Genomic DNA, 10,353 nt, shown 5'->3' on the forward strand with positions numbered 1-10,353 from the left:
GGGGACTTGTGAGGACTCTCCTTTTCACAAAATACTAACTTTTAAGAATATAATAAGTTATTGAGAGTGCACTCACTTACTGTACCACTCGTCTGTTTGAAGTGCACAGGGCAGTAGCTTTTCGGGTATTCACAGTGCTGTACAACCAAGCTTGTCACCGCAGTTCCACAGCCATCAGTGCTTAGCATCCATTCCCTACCCCTTCCTGTTTCAGTTAAGGTCATGGTAAAACACCTTGAACAAAAGCAACAAGGAGGAAAGGGTTTGTTTAACTTTCAACTTTCAGCTAGTAGTTCATCCCTGGGGTAAGTAGAGCAGGAACACAAGGCAGGAACCTGGAGACAGAAACTGAAGTAGAAGGGGAGGGGCTGCTGCTTCCTGCCTTGCTCACCATGCCTGCTTACACATCTCAGAACCACCTGCCTAGGGGTGGCAACATCGTCACAGAGGGCTGGGTCCTCCCACATCACTCATTAATCAAGAAAATGCCCAACAGATTTGCCTATAGGCCAATCTTACCAAAGCATTTTCTTAATTGAAATCCCTCTTCCAAAATGACTCTGTCTTGTGTCAAGTTGACACAAAGCCAACCAACATACTGTCAAACATTAAGCTGCTTTCTGTGCCAACAACTTTGTCAATTTGGGATATTTTATAAACATACTTTGGTGTATAGCTCCGTTCACTAAACACAATTTTTAAAGGTTGTGGATTAAGTCCATACTTCATTCATCTATAAATAACATCCCATTATATGGATAGATACTATTTTTATTTATTTATCCATCTATTGGCCAGCATGTTGTTTTTCCTCACTGTTTAGAAATAAACAACACACATCTGAATATTTATATACATGTTTTGTGTTCATATATTTTTGTTACCTCAGGAATATAACTAATATTATATGACAACTTTATGTTAAACTTCTGAGGAACTTCCCCACTGTTTTCTGAATTGCCTTCTCCACTTCACCTTTCCACCAGTCATCTATGACTTTCTGTGCACCCCGACTGGCACTTGTAATTACTAGTCTTTTGGGATCGTAGATTCCCACATGAGGAGACTGGACAGACAAGGTCAAGAGGTAGCTTCAGTCACCTTTTGAGTTACTTTCTTCATCATTGTGACAAATTACCTTCCAGGAACAAATGCAGGCACTGTGGCCGGGAAGGTGTGCCTATGGGAGGGCCTCTGTCCAGTGTTGGCTGTGTGGTAAGGCAGCTGGGCATCCAACAGTAGGCAGCAATCAGCGAATAGCATCAGCTGCCAGGCTGGGCTGCATCCCCCAATGAAGTAGAAAGGGCAGCGGCGGGGCTGCGTCCCCAGCACCCCGGCTGCCTGCTCGGCTAGCTTATGCCCGAAATAACAACACACAAACTGTATTCATTTAATCACTGCTTGGCCCTTTAGCTCTAGCCCTTACTGGCTAATTCTGATATCCCGATCAACCCATCTCTAATAATCTGTGAGAACCGGTCTTACCGGGAAGATTCTAGCCTAGTCCATCCTGGGTCGGAGCTTCATGGCGTGTGTCTGCCTGGGAGCTGGGAATATGGCGTCTCTCTCAGGCGTCTGCTCCAGAGAGCAGAGCTGTGGAGACTCTGAGCTCACTTCCTCTTCCTCCCAGCGTTCTGTTCTGTTTACTCCTCCCACCTATCCTCTAACCAATAAAATGGGCCAGGGCAGTTCCTTTATTAGCCAATGAACTTCCTCCATCATTTCCCCTTTTTCGGTTTAAACAAAAAAAAAAAAAAAAGGCTTTAACTTTAACATAGCAAAATTACATATAACAAAACAGTTATCAAGTAAAAGTTACAATAATCTTTATCATAACTAAGGAAAACAATAACTAACTATTCTTAACTCCATCAAAGACTCCAGAAAGATACAATACTACCTAAGCAAACAAGAAAAAAGCAACTTTTAAAACTCTAGAAATGACAGAGACATCTCGCTGCCTGGACAGTCACCCAAAGTTCCTCTGTACCGTTGGGGCATCCATCTTCAGCCTTCAGGCCCATGCTATCCAGCAGACATTTTCATAAAGCAGGAAAATTCAAAGTCAGTTCAGTCACTATCTGTTGTGTCCTGCAGAATGTCTCGCAGACTCTTTCATGAATCAGGAACCCCGAAAGATCATCTCACCTTAGGCAAGTTTAGTAGTCCTCTCTCTGCGGGTTCTCTGTGTCCAGTTTATGCAATAGTCCAGGCAAGAGCAGTTTCTTGCCCAAATGGCTATCAAACTCCATAAGGAGCCTCTTTGATGCCCATCTTCCTCTTGAAGTACATTGGTGTTGCCAGGAGCAGAGTGTCTCATTGTCATGAAAAGTCCTCAGTTATTAAAACATTAAATGTTCTATTCTGTAATCTTTGAAAGACATGAAGAATGTCTATCTAAAATATATCTCTATATATCTAGAAAATCTAACTAACATGACTACAAGCTTTACTATTATTGATGATTATCCATTAACAACCTATATTTCTTAATTATACAGTACATATTTAAATGAACTATACAATCACAATACCTTAATCAAAATCAGAAACACTTATATATATAACAAAATTGACCATAAATCTCTATCAATAAAGTAAAATCTATACTAATGCAAATTATTCATACCTATATCATATCCCCCTTTAAATGTAAAAGAACACTTATAAACATTTTTTGGGAATATGGGCGCAGTTATTTCTCTCCAAACTGCTTCCTGCTGAATGGGGGCGTCGTTAATTAGGTCTTTCACGGTATAACCTGTGTGCTAGTTTCATCTCAGTTGACAGTTGAGCGAAGCAATTTTTTGAAGGCGTTCACACCAACCCTTCAGGAGGGCATGGTCCATCATACCAAATCGGAATAGAAGAAGTGAACAGCGTCTCATCCTCTGTGAAAACAAAATAAGAAACTCCTTTCCAAAGCATCATGTCCTTAGATCCAAATTTCAAAGTCAAGGCATCAAAATATCTATGTTGGATTAGTTCAGCAGCATTTATAAATAAATATCTTTTAGCAGCTGTTGCTCCTTCCTCAGCATTCAAACAATTCAAAGAGAGCATAATAGCATACAGTATTAAAATTCTCTGTGTATTTTCCATCATCGTGCGGCTTTATTTTAATCTCTATTTCATTTCTTTTTACTTCTATTTTATATTCTCTGTATATCTTTGACCTGGAATAACTCTGTAGACCAGGCTGTCCTTAAACTCTCAGAGATCCGCCTGTCTCTGCCTCCCAGGCATTGGGATTAAAGGTGTAAGCTACTACACCTTGAACTCACAGAGATCTGTTTGCCTCTGCCTTCTAGGCACTGGGATTAAAGGCATGTGCTACCATACCTTGAAGTCACAGAGGTCAATCTCCCTCTGCCTTTCAAGTGTTGGGATTAAAGGTGTGTACTACCACACACAACAACTCTCTTCCTTTTTTTGTTTTTTACTTTAAGAACTTCAACTTTTAGTCTGCATATATTTTTAACACACTTTAAACCATTCAGAAATTTTCTCTGTCTTTGAATCTCTCTTTATTGTATATCTCTCTTTTTCTGACCACATGAATCTTTAATTTACCAAGCAATCTCAGTAGGACTAAAGGCGTGGCTTTGACAGCTAGATCCAGTCCATTCCTTAGCTTTCCAGCCTCATGGCTGAGGTACCGGCCAGAGCTGCATTCAGTGCCACAAGCCTACAGTGTTTCAATGTCCCTGTCAGCAGGCGAGCTTAAGCAGCCTGTGCTTGCAAACCGCACGAACTGCCTGTGTAAAAGAGTCAGAGTTTGCCCTGGCAGGACAGCCCAGAAAGCCGGCATTTTTAAACGGCGCAGCTTTTTTCCTGCTATGGCTGAAAACCGAAAAGCATGTGTTCAGCTTTTCGTCAACACCGTTTAAGTGTTTCGTGGCAGGACCTCTTAATGAGCTGCAGGCTTTGCACCTAAAGCTGAGTCAGGAAGCCTCTCTTAGATGAGGCGCTTGCTTGCCTCTAGCAAGCAGAGTAGAACCGAGAAATTGCTGCTACCAAGAAACCAGGCACAATGCTTTCATTTTGTTCTAGAATTACTTCCCAAGCTGTCTCAGGCTTTATGTGGAAGCAGTTGTCCACGTGGGCGCCATATGAAGTAGTAAGGGCAGCGGCGGGGCTGCGTCCCCAGCACCCCGGCTGCCTGCTCGGCTAGCTTATGCCCGAAATAACAACACACAAACTGTATTCATTTAATCACTGCTTGGCCCTTTAGCTCTAGCCCTTACTGGCTAATTCTGATATCCCGATCAACCCATCTCTAATAATCTGTGAGAACCGGTCTTACCGGGAAGATTCTAGCCTAGTCCATCCTGGGTCGGAGCTTCATGGCGTGTGTCTGCCTGGGAGCTGGGAGTATGGCTTCTCTCTCAGGCGTCTGCTCCAGAGAGCAGAGCTGTGGAGACTCTGAGCTCACTTCCTCTTCCTCCCAGCGTTCTGTTCTGTTTACTCCTCCCACCTATCCTCTAACCAATAAAATGGGCCAGGGCAGTTCCTTTATTAGCCAATGACCTTCCTCCATCACCCCAAAGGCCTGCCCCACAGTGACTCACTTCTGCCAACCAGGCAACGTTCCCAAAGGTTCTGGGACGTCCCCAAGGAGCACCACCTGCTGTGAACCAAGTGTTTAAACTCGTGAGTCTGTGGGTGTCTTTTCACATTCAAACCCCAATTGTCACAGTGATACAAGTCATGGGAAGGTCAGTGATAGCAGAGTCTGGACTAGACTACACTTACAGAGAGCTGAGGGGGACAGGAAATGCTACCTATGTATAATGAATCACAGGCTCACTCTGGAGGACAGCCACTGGGTAGTCATGCTCGCCCACCCTGGGCATCAGAGGCTCACAGAGGCAGGGTTTCGGTCAGGCCTACGGAATAACTGGAGGTCTGGGTTTGAATGTTGAAGCTTAATGTTTGACTGCAGCATATACCATGTGTTCCTACTTCTCACACTGCAATAACCCAGGGGAAATAGAATAGAGCATCTCCCAGGAGACTGCCCACCGCTTCACATGCATCTTCACTCTCATGCATAGCATGTTGGTAAAGTGTGCATGATGGTCACTTGCATTAATTACCCTTCCATGAGTGCTGAACATAAGCACCATGGGTTTCCTGAATTCACTTTCAAATACTGAAATTAAATTGTTTTAATGGCATGCAAATGAATGTAAGTAGATTAATACAAAAATAACATGAACTCAATTTTGATGGCTTGGGGAATAAATATAGCCATTTTTCATGAATGCCTTACGTTGACCATCTCATGTCAATAAAATTGTTAAAAGGGATTGAAATAGTCCATTCATAGCATGAGTAGAAACCATAAGCCTTCAATACATTTGGGCAACAGCCAAAGATGGTGAATACTTAACGTGTGATATTTTCATAGCATTCTGATGCTCCCAAGGCTACCAATAAATCTTGCTTTTAATTAGAGGGCGGAGCTAGCTACTAGCTTACCAGAATTAACCGCAGAGGTTTTTAGAGGACTGAGAACAGAGAGAGAGACACAGGAAGTAGTAGGGTGGGCTTAGCAAGGGTCTTGACCTTTTGGATTGAGGAAAGAGAGAGGAGGTCACTGGTCACTGTTCCACCACCTCTCTAACCATTCAGGCTCTGACCCCAATATCTGACTCCTGAGTTTTTGTTGATAAAGAATAATTAGATAGACGCTTCAGCTGGTCTCCAACTCAGGCCACAAGATCACAAGATGGCCACTCATCCCTGGATTTGCAGCCACTGAAGCTGCCACAGTGGCTGGCTTTTACCTCTCCTGCACGTCTATTCCTTCTGCATCTGCTGGTGGCTCTGCTTTCTTCTTCCCAGAGCACTCTCTGTCCAGAAGTCTCACCTATACCATCCCTGGTGGCTGACTTTTACCTCTCCTGCATGTCTGTTCCTTCTGCATCTGCTGGTGGCTCTGCTTTCTTCTTCCCAGAGCGCTCTCTTTCCAGAAGTCCTTCCTTATACCTCCTGCCTCGCTATTGGCTGTTTCGCCTTTTTATTAAACCAATCATAGCAACACATTTTCACACCGTGTAAAGGAATATTCCACAACAGCCACTTATTTCATTTAATGAAAATTGAACTTTATCTGCAGCTTATAGTGTAACAAAATCATAATATGATGGGGGTAACAGCTGAGAAATTGGACAGGAATTCTCATTGTAAGCATAACATTCGGCTAGCACTTGTAATTTATTATGGAAAGCGTGATACCCACGAAATCCCCCTTAGCTGTTGTTGCGGGAGGTCCTACCACTCCTCCAGCCTATCACCGCTGAGGTACCAGCCCACTGGGGCGTGGTTTCTCTCCCTTTAAAAAAGCGGCCACTTCCCTCTCCGCACTCTCTTCACTTCCTGCTCCGCCTGCGACTAGACTCCTTTCCTGGTTGCGTAGAGGGCTGTTGCCTGGGACAGTGATCTGTAAGTTTTTTCCCCTTTAAATAAATACCACCCTAATAATCATAACCCCGAATTGGTGTGGCATTGTTTGTGACTTACGCCTTCATTTTGGCGCCCAACATTTGGTTTTAGAACCTCTCCTTTCCCCACTCGCAGCCGCGAGTTCGGCTTGGCGGCCCCAAGTTCGGCTTGGCGGCTGCGGGCTTGGCGGGTGCAAGTTCAGCTTGGCGGCCGCGGGCTTGGCGGGCTCTAGTTCGGCTTGGCGGGAGCCCTCCCCTTCCACAGCCGCCAGCGGCCTTGGACTCCCCACGTGGATTTAAACTCCACAGGCCCGCGTAGTCTCTGGCCGCGTGGTTTGCTCTTTTCTGAGTCATTTTTAAATCTCCCTTGCAAGTACAGCTCTTAAGTGGCAGGAACCAGAGCACGTGGTTGCTGAAAGCTGCAACCCCTCAGGGTGACTTGTTCCGTCTCAGGAATTGATTTAATTAGATTTATTTTGTTGAGAAACTTGCATTTTCCAGTTTTTAACATCTACTAAGGCACTGAAACAGGACCATGTTTTCACCGCGACTCTGCAACAGCGCCACCTGCTGGATAATAGGTAATATTGCAGTTTTTGTTTCTAACGCAAATTTTACTGCTTTGTTTTCACTAATACAATGGATTAGTAAATTTATATTTACTAATACAATGAATTACATCATACAAGGTTTATATGATTATGGGGATACCTTAATTTGCTTGTTACTAGCCTTCAGTTTTCTTTTCCATATTCTATCATTAAGGAAGAATATGGCACTCCTAAGAATGATAGAATCTTTACGAACTAATAATGAACAACTAATTGACAGGATTAAAATTATTGAAAATCAGAGGTTATCTGAACAAGTGGATACTATGACAGACAAAATTGATTCCATATCCAAGGGTATTAGAAAGTTACCTGAAAGGGTTCAGGCTGTTGAATTTGACGTTCAGACTTTATCACAAAGTTTTGATAAGGTAACAGACAGAATGTACCTCCAAGATGGGAATCTACATGATATACAAGAAAAGTTTAAGGAGGACATGTTATCTTTGAAGGAAAAAATTAAAGCTTTGGAATCACAGGTGCAGAATGGGGACCAAAAAATTGATACCTCAGTGAAATCACTGGAAATATATACAGGTCAGGAGATTCAGGATTTAAGAGAGACAATGATAAAAAGATTTGAAAAGATTGGGGAAATTATTGCAGCTGGTGAACAGAGTAAGGAGGCACAAGGACAGGATACAAGGCCTCCACCAGCTATTAGAACTGGCTTACCCAGGGTTCTAGCGACATACCCTATACTTAATTCTGAAAAAGCATCAACTTCTAAAGGCTCAAAGGGAGTCAGAGAAGCTAGATGGACGCCAATAGCAATGAATGATCTGAAAGAAATTAAGCAAGCTGTTGTTAATTTTGGCTTGCACAATGCATATGTAAAGGAAATGATAAGGACTTGGGCTTCTAATGCTAGAGCTACTCCCCATGATTTCCATCAGTTAGTGTCTGCAGTTTTAGATAATGGACCTTCCTTGATGTTCGGAATTTATTTCAGAGAAGAATCCAAACATATGGAACAGCAAGGAAGAGCAAAAGGTATTGAGGTTTCCCAAGATCAAATTCTTGGTGCAGGAGAATATGCTGATCCACAGGTCCAAGCTCTTTATGACGATGAAGTACTGTGTCTATGTCACCAAGCAGCTTTAAATGCTTGGAATAGGATACAAGATCCAGCAAAAAGGGTTGAATCATATACCAGAATTAGGCAGGGACAGAGAGAACCCTTTATTGACTTTTTGCAAAGATTAATTAAGGCTCTGGACATAGGGGTAACAGACCCAGAAGCTAGACGAATACTTCTTGAATCTCTAGCTTTTGAGAATGCAAACAGAGAATGCAAAAAGATAATTGGGCCTTTAAAGTCTAGATCAGCACCTATGGATGAATGGATTCAGCATACGATGAATGTTGAGACGTTTAGCTATAATGATGAATCTTGGGTAGGAGAAGCAATTTCCAAAGCAATGAGGAGACATCAAACTGCCAGGTGTTTTAATTGTGGTAAATTAGGACATTTGCAAAGGAATTGCAGGCAAAGAATTTCTAGGAATAATATCTCTTCTGGGAATGACAAAAATAGGAGACCTCGGCCTTCAGGTATATGTAGGAGATGCGGTAAAGGCAGGCATTGGTCCAACGAATGTAGGTCAACAACAGACAGACGGGGCAATCCGATATCATCGGGAAACTCCTTGGGGGGCCTCTCGCAGGCCCCCAAGCCAACAGTGGCCCAGTCATTCCCAGTCACAGTGGAGAACGTGCCTCACCAAGAAAATTAAAAGCTCCAATTTCTGCTGTAAAAAGTAATACTGGTCTAAATGAAGAATTACGTGTGGAGGATGAGTCAAAAAACCCAATAGGACAGAGTAAACGTATATTTTGGCAGACTTCTATTAATGATCAAAGACCAAAGCTAAGAGTCTGTATAAATGGCACTTTTATTGAAGGTTTATTAGACACAGGTGCGGATGTAAGTATCATTACCCCAGAATCTTGGCATCCGAATTGGCCTCTTCAAGAGGTAGATGTTCAGTTCCTAGGAATTGGAACCCTATCTCGTGTAAAACAAAGCACAAGATGGGTTGAATGCATAGGGCCCGAAGGGCAAATAGGAAGACTAAGGCCATATATAGCCAATATTGCCATAAATTTATGGGGCCGTGACCTGCTACAGCAATGGAATACCCAGATTAACATTCCTGTATTTCCAGGAACTCATAATTCTGGGAAGGATATGATGAGGTATTATGGAAAAAGGTCACCAGCCATTCAGGCTGTACAAGAACATACAGCAAATACCAAACCTTTAGAGGTACCAACAGCCCTACCTTTAAAATGGCTAACTGAGAAGCCAATATGGACCAAACAATGGCCTCTAGCTGAAGATAAACTACAGGCATTGGAACAGCTGGTGCAAGAGCAACTAGATGCTCACCATATTGAAGAATCAACCAGCCCTTGGAATTCTCCTGTGTTTGTTGTAAAAAAGAAATCTGGTAAATGGAGAATGGTGACAGATCTAAGAGCTGTCAACAAATTAATTCAACCTATGGGCCCACTACAATCTGGAATTCCTTTGCCTTCTCTGTTACCAAAAGGATGGCCTCTTATAGTTATTGATTTGAAAGATTGTTTTTTCACTATACCATTACAAGAAAAGGATAGAGAAAAATTTGCCTTCACAATGCCTACTTACAATAATTCTCAGCCTAATAGGAGATATCAATGGACTGTCCTCCCACAGGGTATGCTCAATAGTCCTACACTGTGCCAATATTTTGTAAGTAAGCCATTGGAAATAATTCGTAAACAATTCCCCAAGTCCATCATTTATCATTACATGGATGACATCTTATTATCTGATTCAAATAAAGATACTTTAGAAAGGATGTTTGAAGAAGTAAAGAAAGTCTTGCCTAGGTGGGGATTACAAATTGCCCCTGAAAAGATTCAAAGAGGAAATTCTATTAATTACCTAGGTTACAGAATAGGGTTAGAGAAAATTAAAACGCAAAAGGCACAAATTAGGAGAGACCGGTTAAAGACTCTTAATGACTTCCAAAGATTGTTAGGAGACATTTCCAGTCTACGACCAGCTGTTGGGATAACACCTGATCTAATAGTTCATTTAAACAAAACCTTAGATGGTGATAAAGATTTGAATAGTCCAAGAGAACTGACAGCTGAAGCAGAAAAGGAACTGACAATGATTGAGGAAAAATTACAGGAGGCACACGTGGATAGGGTGAACCCAAATCTTAGCTGCATCCTAGTCATATTGCCTTCCAGAATTTCTCCTACAGGGATTCTAATGCAGAGGGAAGATATTATTTTAG

Source organism: Microtus oregoni, unplaced genomic scaffold, assembly GCF_018167655.1.
Source record: "Microtus oregoni isolate MIOR12 unplaced genomic scaffold, Mior012 000024F_ref0000369, whole genome shotgun sequence".
In the NCBI taxonomy this organism is placed as follows: Eukaryota; Metazoa; Chordata; class Mammalia; order Rodentia; family Cricetidae; genus Microtus; species Microtus oregoni.